Source organism: Macaca thibetana, chromosome 18, assembly GCF_024542745.1.
Source record: "Macaca thibetana thibetana isolate TM-01 chromosome 18, ASM2454274v1, whole genome shotgun sequence".
Taxonomy (NCBI): Eukaryota; Metazoa; Chordata; class Mammalia; order Primates; family Cercopithecidae; genus Macaca; species Macaca thibetana.
Window position 1 is genome coordinate 68,406,417 of NC_065595.1, and position 19,533 is coordinate 68,425,949.

Below are 19,533 nucleotides of genomic sequence, written 5' to 3' on the forward strand. Positions count from 1 at the left end.
CATAATATAGATGATGAAATTAAGTAATTTAGGCCAGGTGCATTGGTTCATGCCTGTCATCCCAGCACTTTTGAGAGGCTGAAGCAGGAGGATTGCTTGAGGCCAGGAGTTTGTGGCTAGCCTAGGCAACAAAGCAAGACCTGGTCTCAATACTTAAAAAACAAAAAGAAAAAAATAATTTGAACTTGCTCTCAGTTGTATTTAATCTAAAGTAATGTTTTAGGGACTTCTGGACAAAAGGATAGACTGGAGATGCCCCCTTCTTTTTCAAACATGGAAATGCTAGATAAAAATAAAACATTTAAAGAAAGGGGAATCTGCAGGTGCCTGAAATGAAAAAACACAGTCATAACAGAGAACGTAAGTTGAAACTTTGTCCTATAGGGAAAATAAAAAGATACCTTTAGTGTGTGAGCTTTAATGTAGTAGTGGAATCCATCGGCCCAGGAATGGCAGGAAGCCGAGACTGGGCTCTTTGAGTAAAAGTCCAGACCAGGAGGACTCTCAATTTTTCATAAATAGGGCCTTAAAAAACAGGCCATTTACCAGCCTGGGTTTGTATTTCCAGATATAACTTCTTCCTGTCTTTTTATTGTCACCATTTTTGGTCTTCTTTTGTGGTCTGCCTTTTTTTTTTTTTTTTAAAGTATATTGCTGGATTCTGTTTATCCACTCTTACAGACTCTTGATTAGTGAATTTCATTTATTTTAGTAACATATATATTGGAAATTATTTACATTCTGTTTACCACACTTAAAAACATTTTTTTTTCTGCTTTCTGTCACATAGATTGAATGTTCATTTGTTTTCAAAGGTATCCATTTGATTTATTGAGACCTATATTTCTATTCATTTTCTACAGTTTTTAAATTTTAATGTGTACTTTTCCTCTAAGCCAGATAAGTCCTTTAAGTGCTTTCTCACTTTCCTGTGGCCTTTTTCCCTCTCCTCGACCCATACCCTTTCCCAGAAGCCATGTTGATTGATAGGGGTATTCTTTTACATATTTGTCCTTTTTCTTTTTGTATGAAATAGACTTATTAGATTATAAACTCACTGTTACTCCCATATATTACATAATATCCTCATATATTTCTTTTAAAAAAATTTTTTTTGTAGAGACAGGTCTCAAATGTTGCCCAGGCTGGTCTCCAACTCCTGACCTCAAGCAGTCCTCCTACCTCAGCCTTCCGTAGTGTTGGAATTACAGGCGTTAACCACTGTACCCAGCCCATAGATTTTTTTCTATTATTTGAGTGCCTACTCAAAAGCAGATTTTCAAACAGGGTATTTGTATGTCCTTCTAAAGCCTTTTGATGTCTGAAAATATTTTTAGTTAAGCCTCATGAATAGCTGATAGCTTACTATCACCAGTAGCTTAGTTCAAGTAATGATTTTGGTTTTAAATATTTTCCCTTTAACATTTTGAGAACATCACTACATTGTTTTCTTATCTCTGATATTACTTTGGGGAAGTTCTGATGTCAGTTTGATTTCTTTTCCTCTCTAGAACATTTTGAAATATTTCGTCTTTTTCAGTTTCGTTATAATGTGTCTGTGTATAGTTCATTTTCCTGGTTTGGCCCTTGGATTCATGTTTACTCATTTACCAAATATTGAATTTGTTGGGAGCCTACTGTGTGTCCCAGGATGTATTCCAGTCAATTTAATCTCAGTTCTTTCACCTTTTCTCATTTGGGGGAAATTACTGGTCATTTTTTCAAATATTTTGTTTTCTCCATGTTCTTCTCTTTATGGAAAAAATTGGTCATTTTTTCCAATATTTTGTTTTCTTCTCTTTATGAGAATTCTGTTATATGGATTTTTTCACTTCTGGTTTCTCTATATCTTTTAAGCTTTATATATATATATGTGTATATATATATATATATATATATTTTTTTTTTTTATAATCCCTTCCTGATGTCTTCTGTGGGACTGTCTTCTCTACTTGTTCTTCTAGCTCACTAATTCATTCTTTGGCTTATCTATTATATACCTAATCTGAAGAGTTCTTTATTTCAACCCATGTATGTTCATACTCTGTATTGGTTCTTTTTTGTAACTACTTAGTTCTACGTGTTATCAGTCTTCTAGCTCTAAGAGGCTTTTAAATGTTTTAAAAATTCTTCATATGTCTTTTCCATTAATTCTGCTTTGTATACATAGTTTAGTTTGAATGGGAAACCAATACAAAAGTTCAAGCGGGGCAGTGATATAATTTCATTTTTAGTTTTAAAAGATTACTCTGCGGCTGGGCACAGTGATTCAAGCCTGTAATCCCCCGCACTTTGGGAGGCCAGGGCGGGAGGATGACTTGAGCCCAGCAGTTCAAGACCAGTCTTGGCAACATGGCATAACCCTGTCTCTACAAAACATACAAAAATTAGATGGATGTGGTAACATGTGCCTGCAGTCTCAGCTACTTGGGAGGCTCAGGTGGGAGGATCGATCACTTGAGGTCGAGACTGCAGTGCACCATGATCATGCCACTGCACTCCAGTCTGAGCTACAGAACGAGATCCTGTCTCAATAAATGAATGAATGAATGATTACTCCAAGTCAGGTGCAGAAGCACATTTGCCTGTACTCCTAGCTGCTTGGGCAACAGGTGGGCAGATCGCTTGAGGCAGGAGCTTAAGGCCAGCCTGGGCAACGTAGTGTAACTCGTCTCTTAAACAACAACAATAACAACAAACACTGGCTACTCCCTGTAGAAGATAGGATATAAGGTGGAGTTGGTGACAAGAATGTAAGCAGGAAGATAATTTGGGAAGTGTTTGCAATAGTCTATTCAAGAGGTGATGGTGGCTTGGAATAAGATGGTAGCAAGTGAGATGGGAAGACATGAATTTAATTTGTGGTATATTTTAGAGATGGAATCAGCATTTCTGGTTTAAGTGATGGATGGATGTTGGTGGCATGTGTTGGAATAGAGAAGATTAACAGACAAGAGTTCTGTAGTCCTTTTTGGTTTGGTTATGTGTATTAGATATCCATGTGAAGATGTCAAGTGGGTATTTACATACACAAATCTGGAGTTCTAGAGAAGGTCTAGGACTAGAAATACAAATTTGGAAATCAGTAGCTTATTAGTGGTATTCAAAGCCGTGAGACTGGATTAGGTTTTCTAACTTCACACATTTAGGTAGCCTGGGTTAGTGAATAAAAAGTGACCTAGCCTCAAATGTTGAGGCACTCCTAATATTTACAAGTTCTTCAGAAAAGAAGAGGTTAAAAAAATAAGAAAGCTGCTTTTTGGAGAAGTGGGGAGGGTTAATGGGTACAAAAAGTAGAAAGAATCAGTGAGACCTAGTGTTTGCTGTCACAGCAGAGTGACTATAACCAAAAATAATTTAATTGTACATTTTTAAGTAACTAAAAGAGTATAATAGGGTTTGCAACACAAAGGATAAATGCTTGAAGATAATTTTCAGTATAAAAATGCGCCATAATTCGTTTAACCAGGTATAAATGGATATGTAGATTTCCCTTCCAGTGTTTTGGGCATACTATAGTAACAGTTTGTTGAATATATTTTTATGTTATCTTTACATGTTTGTGTAAGTACACCTGTAGGATAATCCCTTAAGTAGAATTACTAGAAGAGAAGGCTGAGCATTTAAATTTTTATGGTTTCTGCCAAATACGTCTCCAAAGAGAATATCCCAGTTTGTATCCCCATCAGCAGTGGATTAAAATGCTGGTTTTCCCAAGCCCTTGCCAACAGTTTTAATCTTGGTCGTACTTTTAAGTGAGAAGTCATGTCATTGTTTTATAGATTCAAAACTGTGAATGAGTTTGCATACTTCTGTATGTTTATTTAACTTGTGTGTTTTTTGTTCTTTGTTCTTCATGTCTGATTTTTTTTTGTAATGAGTTTTCTGTTTTTCACTGTTTTGTTATACCTCTTGGTTTGTTCTTTTTCGTAAGTGTTGCAAATGTTTTCACTTGTCTTCTGATTTCTGTTTATGATATTTACATTGTAAAAATGGCTTTTAAGGCCGGGCATGGTGGCTCACGCCTGTAATCCTAGCACTTTGGGAGGCTGGGGTGGGTGGATCACTTGAGGCCAGGAATTCCAGAGCAGCCTGACCAACATGATGAAACTGAAGCTCTACTAAAAATGCAAAAATTAGCTGGGCGTGGTGTTGCATGTAATCCCAGCTACTTGGGAGGAGAATCGCCACTTGAACCTGGGAGGTGGAGGTTGTGGTGAGCCAAGATCACACCACTGCACTCCAGCCTGGGCAACAGAGTGAGACTCTGTCTTTAAAAAAAAAAAAAAAAAAAAAAAAAACTTTTGACTTTCATATCGTATTTTGGAAAGGCTTTCTCTCTCCAAGGATTTTTTTCCCCTAATACTTCTGTGGTTTAATTTTTATATTTTTTTGTCCCAGATACCAACATTTTTACCTTGTCAGAATTAATTCTGAAATTTCATTTGGTGAGAATTAAGATAATTTTGAAAAAGAAAAATGGTGAGGAGGGAGTAAAATTAGTATTAGAAAGCTATACAATAAAAACAATACAGTATTGATACAAGAGTGGAAAGACAGAGTAGTGGTGGAATAGACTAGAAAGCCTGAAAAGAGATTTAGTTATTAACATATAAAGGAGTAAGATTGTGGTTTAAAAATAAAAGTTGGCATTATAGATAAGTGGATGAAAAGAGTTAAACATCAAAAGTAGTTGAAATAAGATTGAATGTATTCTGATCTTCAGCTATAGAAGCTTTATATCTAAAAGCAAAGGAAGGATTTATCAAGAAAACTACAAGCATCAAAAATGTGTTTTCATTGTTTACCCATGTTTATAGCAGCATTATTCACAATAGCCAGAAGGTAGAAACAACCCAATATCCACTCAGCAAAATGTGGTATATTCGTAAATGGAATATTACTCAGCTTTAAAAAGGAAAGTATTGGCTGTGTAGAGAGCATTGAAAAAAATTGTGACACATGCTACAGCATGAAGTCAGTATGCTAAGTGATATAACCTAGTCACATAAAAGGAAAAATATCATATGATTGCACGTGCACGAAGTACCTAGAGTAGGTTCATAGAGACAGAAAGTAGAATGGTGATTACCAGGAGCTGGGAAAAGTGGGAAATGAGCTGGGAAAAGTGGAAAATGAGTTGTTACTGTTAAATGGGTTTCAGTTACGAAAGATGAGAAAGTTCTAGAGGTAGATGGTAGTGATGATTGCATGACAGTGTGGATGTTACCTGGTGCCACAGAACTCTAGACAGTGCTTCTAGACTTAGAATGGCATTACATCCCAACTAAACAATAGTTGAAAATACTGTAAGTTAAAAATACGTTTAATACACCTAGTCTACTGAACATCATATAGCTTAGATTAGCGTCTGTAAATGTACTCAGCATACTTACGGTAGCCTGCAGTTGAGCAAAATAACATGAAGCTTATTTTATAATAAAGTGTTGATCATCTCGTGGTTGTTTACCCCTGTCATTGTGTGGCTGACTGGAAGCTGCCCAGCATCACAAAAGAGTGTAATACCACATACCAATAGCCTAGGAAAAGGTAAAGATTGAAAAATCGAAGTACTGTTTCTAGTGAATACGTATCACTTTTGTACTATTTATAAAGTCCAAATATTGTAAGTCGAACCATTGTAAGTTGAGGACCATCTGTATTTAAATATGGTTAAAATAGTACATTGTGTGTGTGTGTGTGTGTATTTTTGTTTGTTTGTTTGTTTTGAGATGGAGTCTTGCTCTGTCTCCAAGGCTGGCGTGCAGGGCGTGATCTTGACTCACTGCAACCTCTGCCTCCTGGGTTCAAGCAGTTCTTCTGCCTCAGTATGTTATGTATATTTAATCACAGCTTTAGAACATATGTAACAAAAATGACAGCATCGGTTTTTCTCTTACAAATTGATAGGAAAATGATTGCTACAGCAGAAAAATGACCAAAGATACTAACAAAAATTCTGAAAAACAAAAATAAAGTAAGTGGCTTAAGTGGAGTAGAAAAGGTTTTTAATTTTGAGAAGTCAAAGAACCTAAGTGGTCAGACTGAGATGGGGTATAGACATGAAACCAGGATGGGGACAGGATTTGACATAGAGATAAAGGCTGTGAGTGACACAAAGTCAATATGAGGTCAAGTAACTAGAGATGTAGAAGCTTGCTCTGAAAAGGATGGAGTCGTTGCTTAATGGCTTCCAAACCAGCAGTTACCTGAGAAACTTTTTAAAATAAACTTTTTACTTTCGTAGAGTGGTTTTAGATTTACAGAAAAACTATGAAGATAGTACAGAGGTGTCCTGTACACCTTTATACCAGTTGCCTCAATTGGGATGATACATTTGTCACATATAAAAAACCAATCTTGGCCGGGCGCGGTGGCTCAAGCCTGTAATCCCAGCACTTTGGGAGGCCGAGGCGGGCGGATCACAAGGTCAGGAGATCGAGACCACAGTGAAACCCCGTCTCTACTAAAAATACAAAAAAATTAGCCGGGCGCGGTGGCGGGCGCCTGTAGTCCCAGCTACTCAGGAGGCTGAGGCAGGAGAATGGCGGGAACCCGGGAGGCGGAGCTTGCAGTGAGCCGAGATCGCGCCACTGCACTCCAGCCTGGGCAACAGCGTGAGACTCCGTCTCAAAAAAAAAAAAAAAAATCAATGTTAATAAATGATTGTTAACTAAAGTTCATACTTTATTCAGATTTCCCTGGTTTTTACTGAATGTCCTTTTTCTGTTCCAAGGTCCCATCCAGGATACCACATTACATTTAGTTATCATATCTCCTTAGGCTGCTCTTGGCATGACAGTTTCTGAGACTTTCCTTATTTTTGATGAACTTGACAGTGTTAAGGATTACGGTGAGGTAAGTGTAGGATGCTCCACTATTAGAATTTGTCTTAAGGTTTCTCATGATTAGGCTGGGGTTATGGCTTTGAGGAGGAGGATCACAGAGTTAAAATGTCATTTTTATCACATTACATCAAGTGTACATACTATCAACATGACTTAGCACTATTAGTGTTAACCTTGATCACCTGGCTGATACAGTATTTGTCGGGTTTCTCCACAGTACAGTTACTCTTTTTTACTCCTCTTTCCGTGCTGTATGCTTTGGAAGAAAGTCACTCTGCCCAGCCCACACTTCCATGCTGTTCCTCCTTGAGAAGAGGTGTCTACATAAACTATCTGTGGTTCTTCATGGAAGACTTACTCATTCTCTCTCATTTATTCATTCTCTCTCATTTAGTTCTTCATGGAAGACTTACTCTTTCTCTCTCATTTATTCAATTTACTAATCAGTGTGGACTTACAGATGTTGATACCTTGGGTTATAATCCAATACTACTGTATTCTGTTTCTCAGTTTTTTTCTGGCATTGTCTGTTGGGACCCCTTTCACTTTGCACCCGTATGCCTTTGACATATCACTATTATTTATGTATACTTTTTGAGTACTTCCTTTCTGGGAGTGCAAGATTATCCAGACTCATCTTTTGTTTCCTGCCTTGGCCTGGGATCAGCCATTTCTCCTTTTACTGAGAAAGGTTAATAACCAAGATCTGCATTTTAGGTGTGCTTCTTGCTACTGGGTTGTTGCAGCTTGTGGATTCTCTCTAGCTGACATAGTAAGGAAATGTATGTGTATATTACTAACTCTATATACATATCTATAATGCCTATGTAACTTTGTATCTGCATTAAACTAAACATGAGTCTATATTCGTATTTCCAGCTGTAATCCATTACCACATTCTAGCCTTCTCCTGACTTGTCTATCTGTAATCTCCCACTCCAACAGCAAGAAATCTGGCTTCTATTCACCATCCATTTATTAATATTTAATTGTTCATTTTCTTTATACATGTATAGTAGTTTCAGATTTCTTTTTTTAAAATTATTTGAGACAGAGTCTTGCTCTGTCACCCAGGCTAGGATACAGTGGCACGATCATAGCTTACTGCAGGCTCAAACTCCTGGGCTCGAGTGATCCTCCTGCCTCAGCCTCCCAAGTAGCTGGAACTACAGATGTCCACCACCACACGCAGCTCATTTTAAAATATTTTTTTATTCTTGCCCAGTGGCTCATCCCTGTAATCCCCACACTTTGGGAGTCCAAGGTGGGCAGATCGCTTGAGCTCAGAAGTTTGAGACCAGCCTGGGCAACATGGTGAAACTGTGTCTCTCCCAAAAATACAAAATATTAGCTGGGTGTGGTGGTGTGAGTCTGTGGTCCCAGCTACTTGGGAGGCTGAGGCATGATCACAGCTCACTGCAACCTCAGCTACCTGGACTCAGGTGATCCTCCCACTTCAGCCTCCTGAGTAGCTGGGACCACAGGCTGTGTGCCAAGGCACCTGGCTAATTAAAAAATAATTTTTTTAGAGATGGGTTCTTACCAGCTCAGGCTGGTCTCAAACTCCTGACCTCAAGTGATCCTCCTACCTTGGCCTTCCAAAGTGCTGGGATTATAGGCATGAACGCCCAGCCTGAACTATTTTAAGTATACAATCCAGTGGTTTTTTTTAGTATATTCACAATGATGTGCAACTGTTGCCACTGCCTGATTCCAGAATACAGTCATCACCCAAAAGAAACCCTTGTAACCATTAAGCGGTCACTCCATGTTTTCCTAATCCCCTGGCAAGCACTGATGGAGCTTTCTAAAAAGTGTTTTTTTATCACTCTACTCAGATACTCCGATTCTGTAGCTCTGAAAATGAAGGTAGGGATCTGTATCTTTTTAAAAAAAGTATTCTACTTGCTTCTGGTATCCTGGCAAGTTTGCATTATCAAGTGTTATGAGCCTAAAAGAACAGCTTATTAAATTTGAGAATAAATTGTAATGTTCTAGAAGCAGTTGTTATGAATCAAGGAGCACCTAATCAAAGCTAAAAACAGTGCCAACACAATTTGATTGTCTTTAAAAGTCATCTTAGATAGGATTGAAATGAGATAAAGAAATCATTTTATAAACTGTTAGCTTGTTGCATCCATGTTTAGATTTCGGGTAAATTTAATCTGTAGTCATTATTCGTCCATCACTTTAGTTTTGGTGTGTTTTGTTCTCCTTGGTTTCCCCTAGTTTTTTTTTGTTTGTTTTTGTAGAGATGAGGTCTTACTCTGTTGCTTAGGCTAGTTTTGAACTCCTGGGCTCAAACAGTCCTCTTGACTTGGCCTGTGTGTGTGTATGTGTGTGTGTGGTGGTGGTGGTTTTTTTTTTCCTTAAATTTTTTAAAAACTCCTGCTTACCTTAGTTCAATCAGAGGGAAGCCATCCTTCTCCATGACCTCCAGTACCTTAGTAAAAATGAGCTCTTAAAGAGTGTGTACTTCTTGCTCAGTATGTAGCCATGGTAAAGCTAAGTATATCTGAAAACTTAGTTGTGAAAGATTTGTAGACAGACTTTAATTTTGATCCCTTTTTGTCCTTTTTTTTCAATTTCTGTTTTTATTTTTAATTGAAAAAAGAATTTTATATAGTTACGGAGTACTATGTGATGTGTTGATACATATATATATGTGTATATGTATATATGCGTATATACGTGTGTGTATGTGTGTGTATATATATGCATGTATATATATAATGATTATACCAAGCTAACACTTTCATTATCGCTCATACTTACATATTTTGTTGCAGTGAGAACATTTACATACATTATTTATTTATTTATAATTTTTTTTAGAGACAGGGTCTCGAACTCTGTTGCCAGGCTGGAGTGCCGTGACGCAATCATAGCTCCCTGCAGCCTTAAACTCCTGGGTGCAAACCATCCTCCCACTCCAGCCTCCTGAATAGCTGCAACTATAGGGGGATGCCACCATACCCAGCTAATTTTTTTTCCTTCAACTTTTAAGTTACGGGGTACATGTGCAGGATGTGCACGTTTGTTATGTAGGTAAACATGTACCATTGTGGTTTGCTGCACAGATCAACCCATCACCTTGGTATTAAGCCTAGCATCCATTAGCTGTTCTTCCTGATGTTCTCCCTCTCCCGACCCCTCCCTCCTAAAGACCCCAGTGTGTGTCTCCCCCCACCACCCCAGTATGTCCGTGTGTTCTCATCATTGAGCTCACACTTAGAAGTGAGAACATGTGGTGGTTGGTTTTCTGGTCCTGCGTTAGTTTGCTTAGTATAACAGCTTCCAGCTCCATCCATGTCTCTGCAAAGGGCATGATCGCTTTCCTTTTTATGGCTGCATAGTATTCTGTGGTGTATATTTACCACATTTTCTTTATCCAGTCTGTTATTGATGGGCATTGGGGTTAATTCCACGTCTTTGATATTGTGAATAGTGCTGCAGTGAACATACACATGCATGTATCTTTATAATAGAATGATTTATATTCCTTTGGGTATATACCTAGTAATGAGATTGCTGGGTCAGATGGTATTTCTGCCTCTAGATCTTTGGTGAATCGCCACGGTGTCTTCCACAATAGTTGAACTAATTTACACTCCCACTAACAGCGTAAAAGCATTTGTTTTTCTCCACAACCTCGCCAGCATCTGTTTCTGGACTTTTTAATAATCACCATTCTAACTGGCATGAGATGGTATCTCATTGCGGTTTTGATTTGCATTTTTCTAGTAGTCAGTGATGTTGAGCTCTTTTTCATGTTTGTTGGCCACATGAATTCTTTTTTTGAAAAGTGTCTGTTTGTGTTCTGTGCCCACTTTTTAATGGGGTTGGTTGTTTTTTCTTATAAATGTAAGTTCCTTGTAGACTTTGGATATTAAACGTTTGTCAGATGCACAGATTGCAAAAATTTTCTCCACTTCTGTAGGTTGTCTGGTCACTTTGATGATAGTTTCTTTTGCTGTGCAGAGCTCCTTAGTTTAATTAGATCGCATTTGTCAATATTTGCATTTGTTGCAATTGTTTTTGGCGTTTTCATCATGAAATCTTTGCCTGTGCCTATGTCTGGAATGGTATTGCCTAGATTTTCTTCTAGGATTTTTAAAGTTTTGGGTTTTACATTGAAGTCTTTAATCCATCTTGAGTTAATTTTTGTATAAATTGTAAGGAAGGGGTCCAGTTTCAGTTTTCTGCATGTGGCTACCCAGCTCTCCTAACACCATTTATTAAATAGGAAATCCTTTCTTCATTGCTCGTTTTTGTCAGGTTTGTCAAAGATCGGATGATTGTGGGTGTGCCATCTTATTTCTGAGTTCTCTATTTTGTTCCATTGGTCTGTGTGTCTGTTTTTGTACCAGTACTGTACTGTGCTGTTTTGGTTACTGTAACCCTGTAGTCTGGTAACATGATGCCTCCAGCTTTGTTCTTTTTCCTTAGGATTGTCTTGGCTATACAGTCTCTTTTTTGGTACCATATGAATTTTAAAGTAGTTTTTTCTAATTCTGTGAAGAATGTCAGTGGTAGTTTAATGGGAATAGCATTGAATCTATAAATTACTTCGGGCAGTACAGCCATTTTCACCGTATTGATTCTTCCTATCCATGAGCATGAAATGTTTTTCCATTTGTTCGTGTCCTCTCTTATTTCCTTGACCAGTGATTGGTACTTTCCTTGAAGAGGTCCTTCACTTCCCTTGTTAGTTGTATTCCTAGGTATTTTATTCTCTTTGTAGCAATTGTGAATGGGAATTCATTCATGATTTGCTCTCTGCTTGCTTGCTTGTTGCTGTATAGGAATGGTAGTGATTTTTGCACATTGGTTTTGTATCCTAAGATTTTGCTGAAGCTGCTTATCAGCTTAAGCTTTCACGAAGACTGCGATTTTCTACATATAGGATCATGTCTTCTGCAAACAAAGATAATTTGACTTCCTTTCTTCCTATTGGAATGCACTTTCTTTCTTTCTCTTGCCTGATTACCCTAGTCAGAACTTTCAATACTGTGTTGAATAGAAATGGTGAGAGAGGGCATCCTTGCCTTGTACTGGTTTTCAAGGGAAATGTTTCCACCTTTTGCCATTTAGTATAATAGCTGTGGGTTTGTCATATATGGCTCTTATTATTTCGAGGTATGTTCCTTCAATATCTAGTTTATTGAGTTTTTAACATGAAGGTATGTTGAATTTGATGAAGGCCTTTTCTGCATCTGTTGAGATAATCATGTGGTTTCTGTCTTTAGTTCTGTTTATGTGATGAATTATATTTGTTGATTTGTGTATGTTGAACCAACCTTGCATGCCAGGGATGAAGCCAACTTGATTTTTTTGTGTCTCTGTCTTCTTCAGTTCATCTCTGATCTTGGTTATTTCTTGTGTTCTGCTAGCTTTGGTGTTTGTTTGCTCTTGGTTCTCAAGTTCTTTTAGTTGTGATGTTAAGTTGTTAATTTGGTATCTTCCTAGCTTTTTGATGTGCGCATTCAGTGCTATGAATTTCCTTCTTAACACTGTTTTAGCTGCATCCCAGAGATTCTGGTACGTTGTCTCTTTGCCTTAGTTTCCAAGAACTTCTTGATTTCTGCCTTAATTGTATTTGTCCAGGAGTCATTCGGGAGCAGGTTGTTCAATTTACATGTAGTTATGTGGTTTTGAGTGAATTTCTTAGTCTCGAGTTCTAATTTGATTGTGCTGTATTCTAAGAGAGTTTGTTACAATTTTAGTCCTTTTGCATTTGCTCAGGAGTGTGTTATTAATACTTGTGATTATGTGATCAAATTTTGAGTAAGTGCCACGTGGTAATGAGAATAATATATAATCTGTTGTTTTCAAGTGGAGAGTTCTGTAGATATCTATCAGGTCTGCTTGATCCAGAGCTGAATTTAGGTCCTGAGTATCTTTGTTAATTTTCTGTCTCTGTGATTTGTCTGATATTGTCATTGGGGTGTTAACGTCTGCCACTATTATTATGTGTGAATCTAAGTCTATTTGTAGGTCTTTAAGAACTTGCTTTATGAATCTACGTGCTCCTGTATTGGGTGCATATGTACTTAGGATAGTTAGCTCTTCTTACTGAATTGAACTTTTTATCATTATGTGATGGTCTTCATCTTTTTTTGATCTTTGTTGTTTTAAAGTCTGTTTTGTCAGAAACTAGGATTGCGACCCCTGCTTTTTTCTGTTTTCCATTGCTTGGTAAGTTTCCCACTATCCCTTTATTTTGAGCCTGTGTGTGTCTTTGTATGTGAAATGGATTTCTTGAAGACAGCATACTGATGGGTCTTAACTATACATTTTGCCATTCTGTGTCTTTTAATTGAGGCATTTAGCTCATTTACATTTAAGGTGAATATTGGTATGTGTGAACTTGATCCTGTCATCATGATGCTAGCTGGTTATTTGGCAGACTTGTTTATGTCTGCCAAATAGGAAAGTTTTTCCTTTCCATATTTAGTGCTTCCTTCAGGAGCTCCTTCAAGATGGTGATGAATATCCTCAGCATTTGCTTGTCTGAAAAGAATTTTATTTCTCCTTTGCTTATTAAGCTTAGTGTGACTGGATATGAAATTCTGGGTTGGAAATTGTGTAAGACTGTTGAGACCAGGTGCGGTGGCTCACGCTTGTAATCTCAGCACTTTGGGAGGCCGAGGTGGGTAGATCACCTGAGGTCAGGAGTTCAAGACCAGCCTGGCCAAGATGGCAAAACCCCATCTCTACTAAACATACAAAAATTAGCCGGGTGTGGTTGCACATGCCTGTAACCCCAGCTACTTGGGAGGCTGAAGCAGGAGAATCACTTGAACCCGGGAGGCAGAGGTTGCAGTGAGCTGGGATCACACCATTGCACTCTATCCTGGGCAGGAAGAGTGAAGCTCCACCTCAAAAAAAAAAAAAAAAAAAGGTTGAATATTGGTCCCCAATCTTTTTTGGCTAGTAGGGCTTCCACTGAGAGGTCTGCTGTTAGTCTGATGTGTTTCCCTTTGTAGGTGGCCTGGCTTTTCTCTCTGGCTGCCCTTAACATTTTTTCTTTCATTTTGACCTTGGAGAATCTGATTATGTGTCTTGCGATTGATCTTCTTACTGGGGTTATCTGGAATTCCTGAATTGGAATATTGGCCCTTCTTGCTAGGTTGGGGAAGTTCTCCTGGATGATACCCTGAAGTATGTTTTCCAATTTGATTCCGTTCTCCTCATCTCTTTCAGGTATCCCAATCAGTCATAGGTTTGGTCTTTTTACATAGTCCCATATTTCTCGAGGTTTTGTTCATTCCTTTTCATTCTTTTTTCTTTATTCTTGTCTATCTTATTTCAGAAAGACACTCTTCAAGCTCTGAGATTCTTTCCTGTTCTTGGTCTATTCTGCTATTGATACTTGTGGTTGCTTTGTGAATTTCTTGTGTTGTGTTTCTCAGCTCCATCAGGTCAGTTATGCTCCTCTCTAAACTGGCTATACCATTTAGAAGCTCCTCCATTGTGTCATGATTCTTAGCTTCCTTCATTGGGTTGCAACATGCTCCTTTAGCTCAGCCAAGTTCATTTTCACCCACCTTCTGAAGCCTACTTCTATCAGTTCAACCATCTCAGCCTCAACCCAGTTCTGTGCCCTTGCTGAAGAGGTGTTGCGGTCATTTAGAGAAGAGGCACTCTGGCTTTTTGAGTTTTTAGCTTTTTTTTGCATTATTTCCCAACTTTGTGGACTTACCTACCTTTGATTTGTGAGGCTGCTGATTTTTTTTTTTTTTTTTTTTTTTTTTTTTTTGAGACAGAGTGTCGCCCTGTTGCCCAGGCTAGAGTGCAGTGGCACGATCTCGGCTTACTGCAACCTCCACCTCCTGGGTTCAAGCAATTCTCTTGCCTCAGCCTCCTGAGTTGCTGGGATTACAGGCACACGCGCCACCATGCCCAGCTAATTTTTTGTATCTTTAGAGATGGTGCTTCACCATGTTGGCCAGGCTGGTCTCAAACTCATGACCTCGTGATCTGCCCGTCTCAGTCTCCCAAAGTGCTGGGATTACAGGCGTGAGCCACTCTGCCCAGCTGAGGTTGCTGATTTTTTTTTTTTTTTTTTTTTTTTTTTGAGATTGAGTTTAGCTCTGTCGCCCAGGCTGGAGTGCAGTGGCACAATCTTGGCTCACTGCAACCTCCGCCTCCCGGGTTCAAGCCATTCTCATGCCTCAGCCTCCGGAGTAGCTGGGATTGCAGGCACCTGCCACCATGCCCGGCTAATTTTTGTATTTTTAGTAGAGACGGGGTTTCACCATGTTGGCCAGGCTGGTCTTGAACTTCTGATCTCAGGTGATCTGCCCTCCTTGTCCTCCCAAAGTGCTGAGATTACAGGCATGAGCCACCACGCCCGGCCAGTTGCTGACCTTTAAATGGGGTTTTTGTGGTGTCTTTTTTGTTGATGCTGCTGTTGTTTTCTGTTTTTCTTTTAACAGTCAGTCCACTTTTCCATAGGGCTGCTATAGTTTGCTGGGGGATCGCTCCGGACCCTAGTTGCCTTGGTCTTTCCCTTACCTGTAGGTATATCACCAGTGAAGGCTATGAAACAGCTGAGATGGCAGCCTGCTCCTTCCCCTGGGAGCTCCATCCCGGTGGGGGGTTGGGGGGCAGTACTGACCTGTTGCCAGCCTGGACACTGCTGTAGGAGGTGTCTGGAGATCCCTGTTAGGAGGTCTCACCCAATCAGGAGGGACAGATCAGGGACCTGCTTAAAGAAGCAGTCTGGCTGCTTTTTGGTTGAGATCAGGTGTGCTGCACTGGGAGTAAGCGTTCCTTGCCCAGACTGCCTGGACTCTCCAGAGCCAGCCAGCCTAGAAAGGCTGAGTCAACTGAACCGCAGAGACATTGGCCACTCCTCCCCCTAGGGGCTTGTCCCAGGGAGAGATGAGAGTACTGTTCCTTTAACCCTGGCTGGAGTTGCTGAAATTCCTGCAGGAGGCCCCACCCAGTGAGGAGGGATGGGTTGGGGTCCCACTTAAAAAAGCAGTCTGGCCATGGTCTGGCACAGCAACTGTGCTGCCCTGTGAGGGACTCCTCCTCATCAGGACCACCTGGATTTTTGGGAGCAGGCTAGAACAGCTGGGTCAACTGAACTGCAGAAATGGCAGCCGCCCCTCCTCCTGGGAACTCATCCATTTTAGGCAGTCTGTAGCCTGTTGCACCGGCTGGTTAGAATTCCAAGCCAGTGGGTTGAGGTGCCATGGAAGTGAGGCCCGCAGAACGACACTGCTTGGTTCCCAGGATTCAGCCCCCTTCCTAGGGGAGTTTATGGGTAGATTTCTCACTTTGCTGGGATTCTCAAGGCTGGAGTCTGTAAAACTCTCGGGTTTCTGTGTAAGCCTGAGCAGCTGCTCTGCCAAGACTCTATACAGCTCTGTATATTGAACCTAAGGCCCTGGTGGCCTGGGTTCATGAGGGGATCTCCTGATCCATGGTTGCAAAGATCCGTAGGAGAAGTATGGTTTCCTGAGTGGGGTTACACAATCACTCACCGCTTCCCTTGGCTGGGGGTGCGGTTCCTTTGGCTCCCCAGTGCTCTTGTGTGGGCCATTGCCCCACCCTGCTTTTTTTTTTTGTTATCTGTGAGTCATGCCGTCCTCCTAGTCAGTCCCGGTGTGAGAACCTAGACATTTCAGTTGAAGATGCTGAATTCACTTGCTGTTGTCATTCTTCTCTGAGAGCACCATGGACTGCAGCTGTTTCTAATTGGCCATCTTGGCCCCTCCTGCCCCCTTCTTGTCTTACAGGTGGAAGCTGAGGAATAATCCCAGTGCTTTGTGAAACTGCTATGAAGAATTTTCAAGTCAAGCTTAAGTTGGAAGATAGTGACTAGAGCAAACAGACCAAAACATTTATTTATTTATTTATTTATTTATTTATTTAATTTGTTCATTCCTGAGACAGAGTCTTGCTCTGTTGCCCAGACTATAGTGCAGTGGTGTGATGTCGACTCACTGCAGCCTCCACCACCCAGGTTCAAGCAACTCCTGCCTAAGCCTCTGGAGTAGCTGGGAATACAGGCGTGCATCACCACTCTTGGCTAAGTTTTTATATGACCAAAGCATTTAAAGCATTGATTCTGAGAGAACTCACTAAATGCTGCAGGACTATAAAGTGATCTGAAAATAGACTTTCTGTATTTGGAACACTTCTGTAGATACTCACTTGTGTTATACATGTGCAGTCTCCATGTCTGTAGCATATAGATTTGCAAATTCTATTACTTCTGTTCCCCGTAGTCCTCTAGGCCACATTGGCAACTAGAGGTGTTTTTTTCTCTCAGTCCTATCTTGTAAATAGTCTGAGTTGTCTTTCTCTGTTACTGGATTTTCCTCCATTTCTCCCTCCTTTTGTCAGTGTTCAGTAGTTTTTCCTCCACAGAAATGGTCCCAAGGCTTCTGTCCTTCTTGATCACTTGATCAGCTTTTCAAAGCCTCCTCTGTTTTTTTTTTGTTTTGTTTTGTTTTTTTTGAGACAGTCTCGCTCTGTCACCCAGGCTGGAGTGCAGTGGCACTATCTCGGCTCACTGCAACTTCTGCCTTGCTGGTTTAAGCAGTTCTTAAGCCTTAGCCTCCTGAGTAGCTGGGACTGTAGGCGCGTGCCAGCACACCCAGCTAATTTTTTGTGTTTTAGTAGAGATGGGGTTTCACCATGTTGCCCAGGCTGGTCTTGAACTCCTGAGCTCAGGCAATCTGCCTGCCTTGGCCTCCCAAAGTGTTAGAATTACAGGCGTGAGCCACCACACCCAGCCAAAACCTCTTTTTGACAAAGTTCAGCCTCATCCTATAGGTAATTTTGTACCCTCTGCTAAGATAAAATTTTCTCCAAATTCAAATTGTTAGCCTTAGGATGAAGGACAATTCATGAACAAAAAAGAACTATTTGTTTCCTGAAGAGTCAATTTAGTTATTGTAGTTAGAAGTTTGTCAAACAAGACTTGTTGTACTGCACTTACCTCAGCTTTCAAGAAGGATGTTTATCTGTGTATCATTGCTGTTGTCTTGAGTTGTGTGTTTTGATTCTGCTAGTCTTGTTATTATAACTTAGCATTAGTTTAGTGACATTGCTATGATAATGATACTGGTTATCTATGAGGAGTCACAGCTAGGTGAACATTTCTGTTTGCCTAATATCTTTGAATGATAGAAAATTTTAGTTTTGGTTATAGTTTTGACTGAATTAGAAAACAGACAAATACCGTTCTGTTTTTTTGAGACTGGGTCTGGCTCTGTCACCCAGGTTGGAGTAGCACTGTTGCCCGGGCCAGACTGCAGTGGTGCAACCTTACCTTACTGCAACGTCTGCCTCCCAGGCTCAAGGAGTCCTCCCACCTCAGACTCCCCAGTAGCTGGGACTACAGGGACATACCACCATGGCCAGCTAATTTTAAAATTTTTTCTAGAGACAAGGTTTCACCATGTTGCCCAGACTGCTCTCAAACTCCTGAGCTCAAGCAGTCTGTCTCAGCCTACCACAGTGCTGGGATTACAGGTGTGAGCCTCTGTGCCCAGCCCAAACTCAGTTCTTAAGGTGCATATACTTAAAAAAAAAAAAAAAAGGCATCTGTACATCTTCTTCACCCAAATGATGTTTAGTTTACACTAGAGTTTTTGATGTATGTATATCTTGGTACCTCAGAATAGCAACTAGAATGTTTTGCTTTCATTATAAACAAAATTATTTAGAAATAGCAGTGATATTGAACAATATATTTTTAGTATCCCTTGAGTGATCCCAAGTAGTAATGCCATTTGAAAAAAAACACCAAAAGAATACTGGGTTATTTTGTTTTAGAAGAAGGTATATTTTACTGCTGTAAATTAGAGTGGAAAACGGTCTAATAGCATACATTTAGAGAATGTTAATCCTGAAAGTCAGTTGCTGTTCGATAATCCTGCCAGTCAGTTGCTGTTCAATACATAGACTGGTCTGTAAGGAGCAAGAACATACTAATTTTAAGGGAAGAAACATCTTCAAAGGCAGAACAGAATCTGTAAACTGCATCATTTAGCCATTGGATAACAAAGTCTACAGTAGAGCTTGCAGCTGGTTGGCTTACACAGGAAAGTAGCCCTGAACAAGTATTAATACCTCTGTGCAGCCCTTAGGGCATGGAAATTGAAGTGCAATCTGTGTAATAGCCACCAAGATTGTTACACAAAGATTGGAGGAATATGAAGAACTCTTCTTAGCCACATGAAGATACCACCAAGTATTTTCATTTAGCAAGTGGCTGTACCGCTATACATCTTGCCCGTCCCCTCTCACCCTCCAGCCACATTTGAGAGTTCTAGTTTCTCACCAACATTTTTGGTCTTCTTAGTCTTTAATTTTAACCATTCCGGTGGGTGACATCTCATTTTTATTATTTTAAAAATTTAATCGTTTAATTGACCCATAATATTTGTACATATTTATGGGGGTACATGTGATGTTTTGTTCTATGCATAGAACATGTAATGATCAAGTCAGATTATTTAGGATATTCATCACTGAGTATTTGTCATTTCTGCGTTGGGAACGTTTCAGGTCCTGTCTACTAGCTATTTTGAAATATATAACCTATTGTTGTTAGTTATAGTCACATACTGTGATGTCAAACGTTAGAACTTATTTCTTCTATTTATGTTTCTACCCTTTAATTAACCTCTTGTCATCCCCCACCGTCCACAGATACCCT

General features: G+C 39.8%; 1 protein-coding gene across 11 annotated transcripts in view; it reads left to right on the forward strand.

Annotated features, from left to right (window-relative positions):
* Positions 1-19,533, forward strand: part of ANKRD12 (ankyrin repeat domain 12) — a 135,357-nt gene that overhangs the window by 15,304 nt on the left and 100,520 nt on the right. The window lies entirely within an intron of this gene.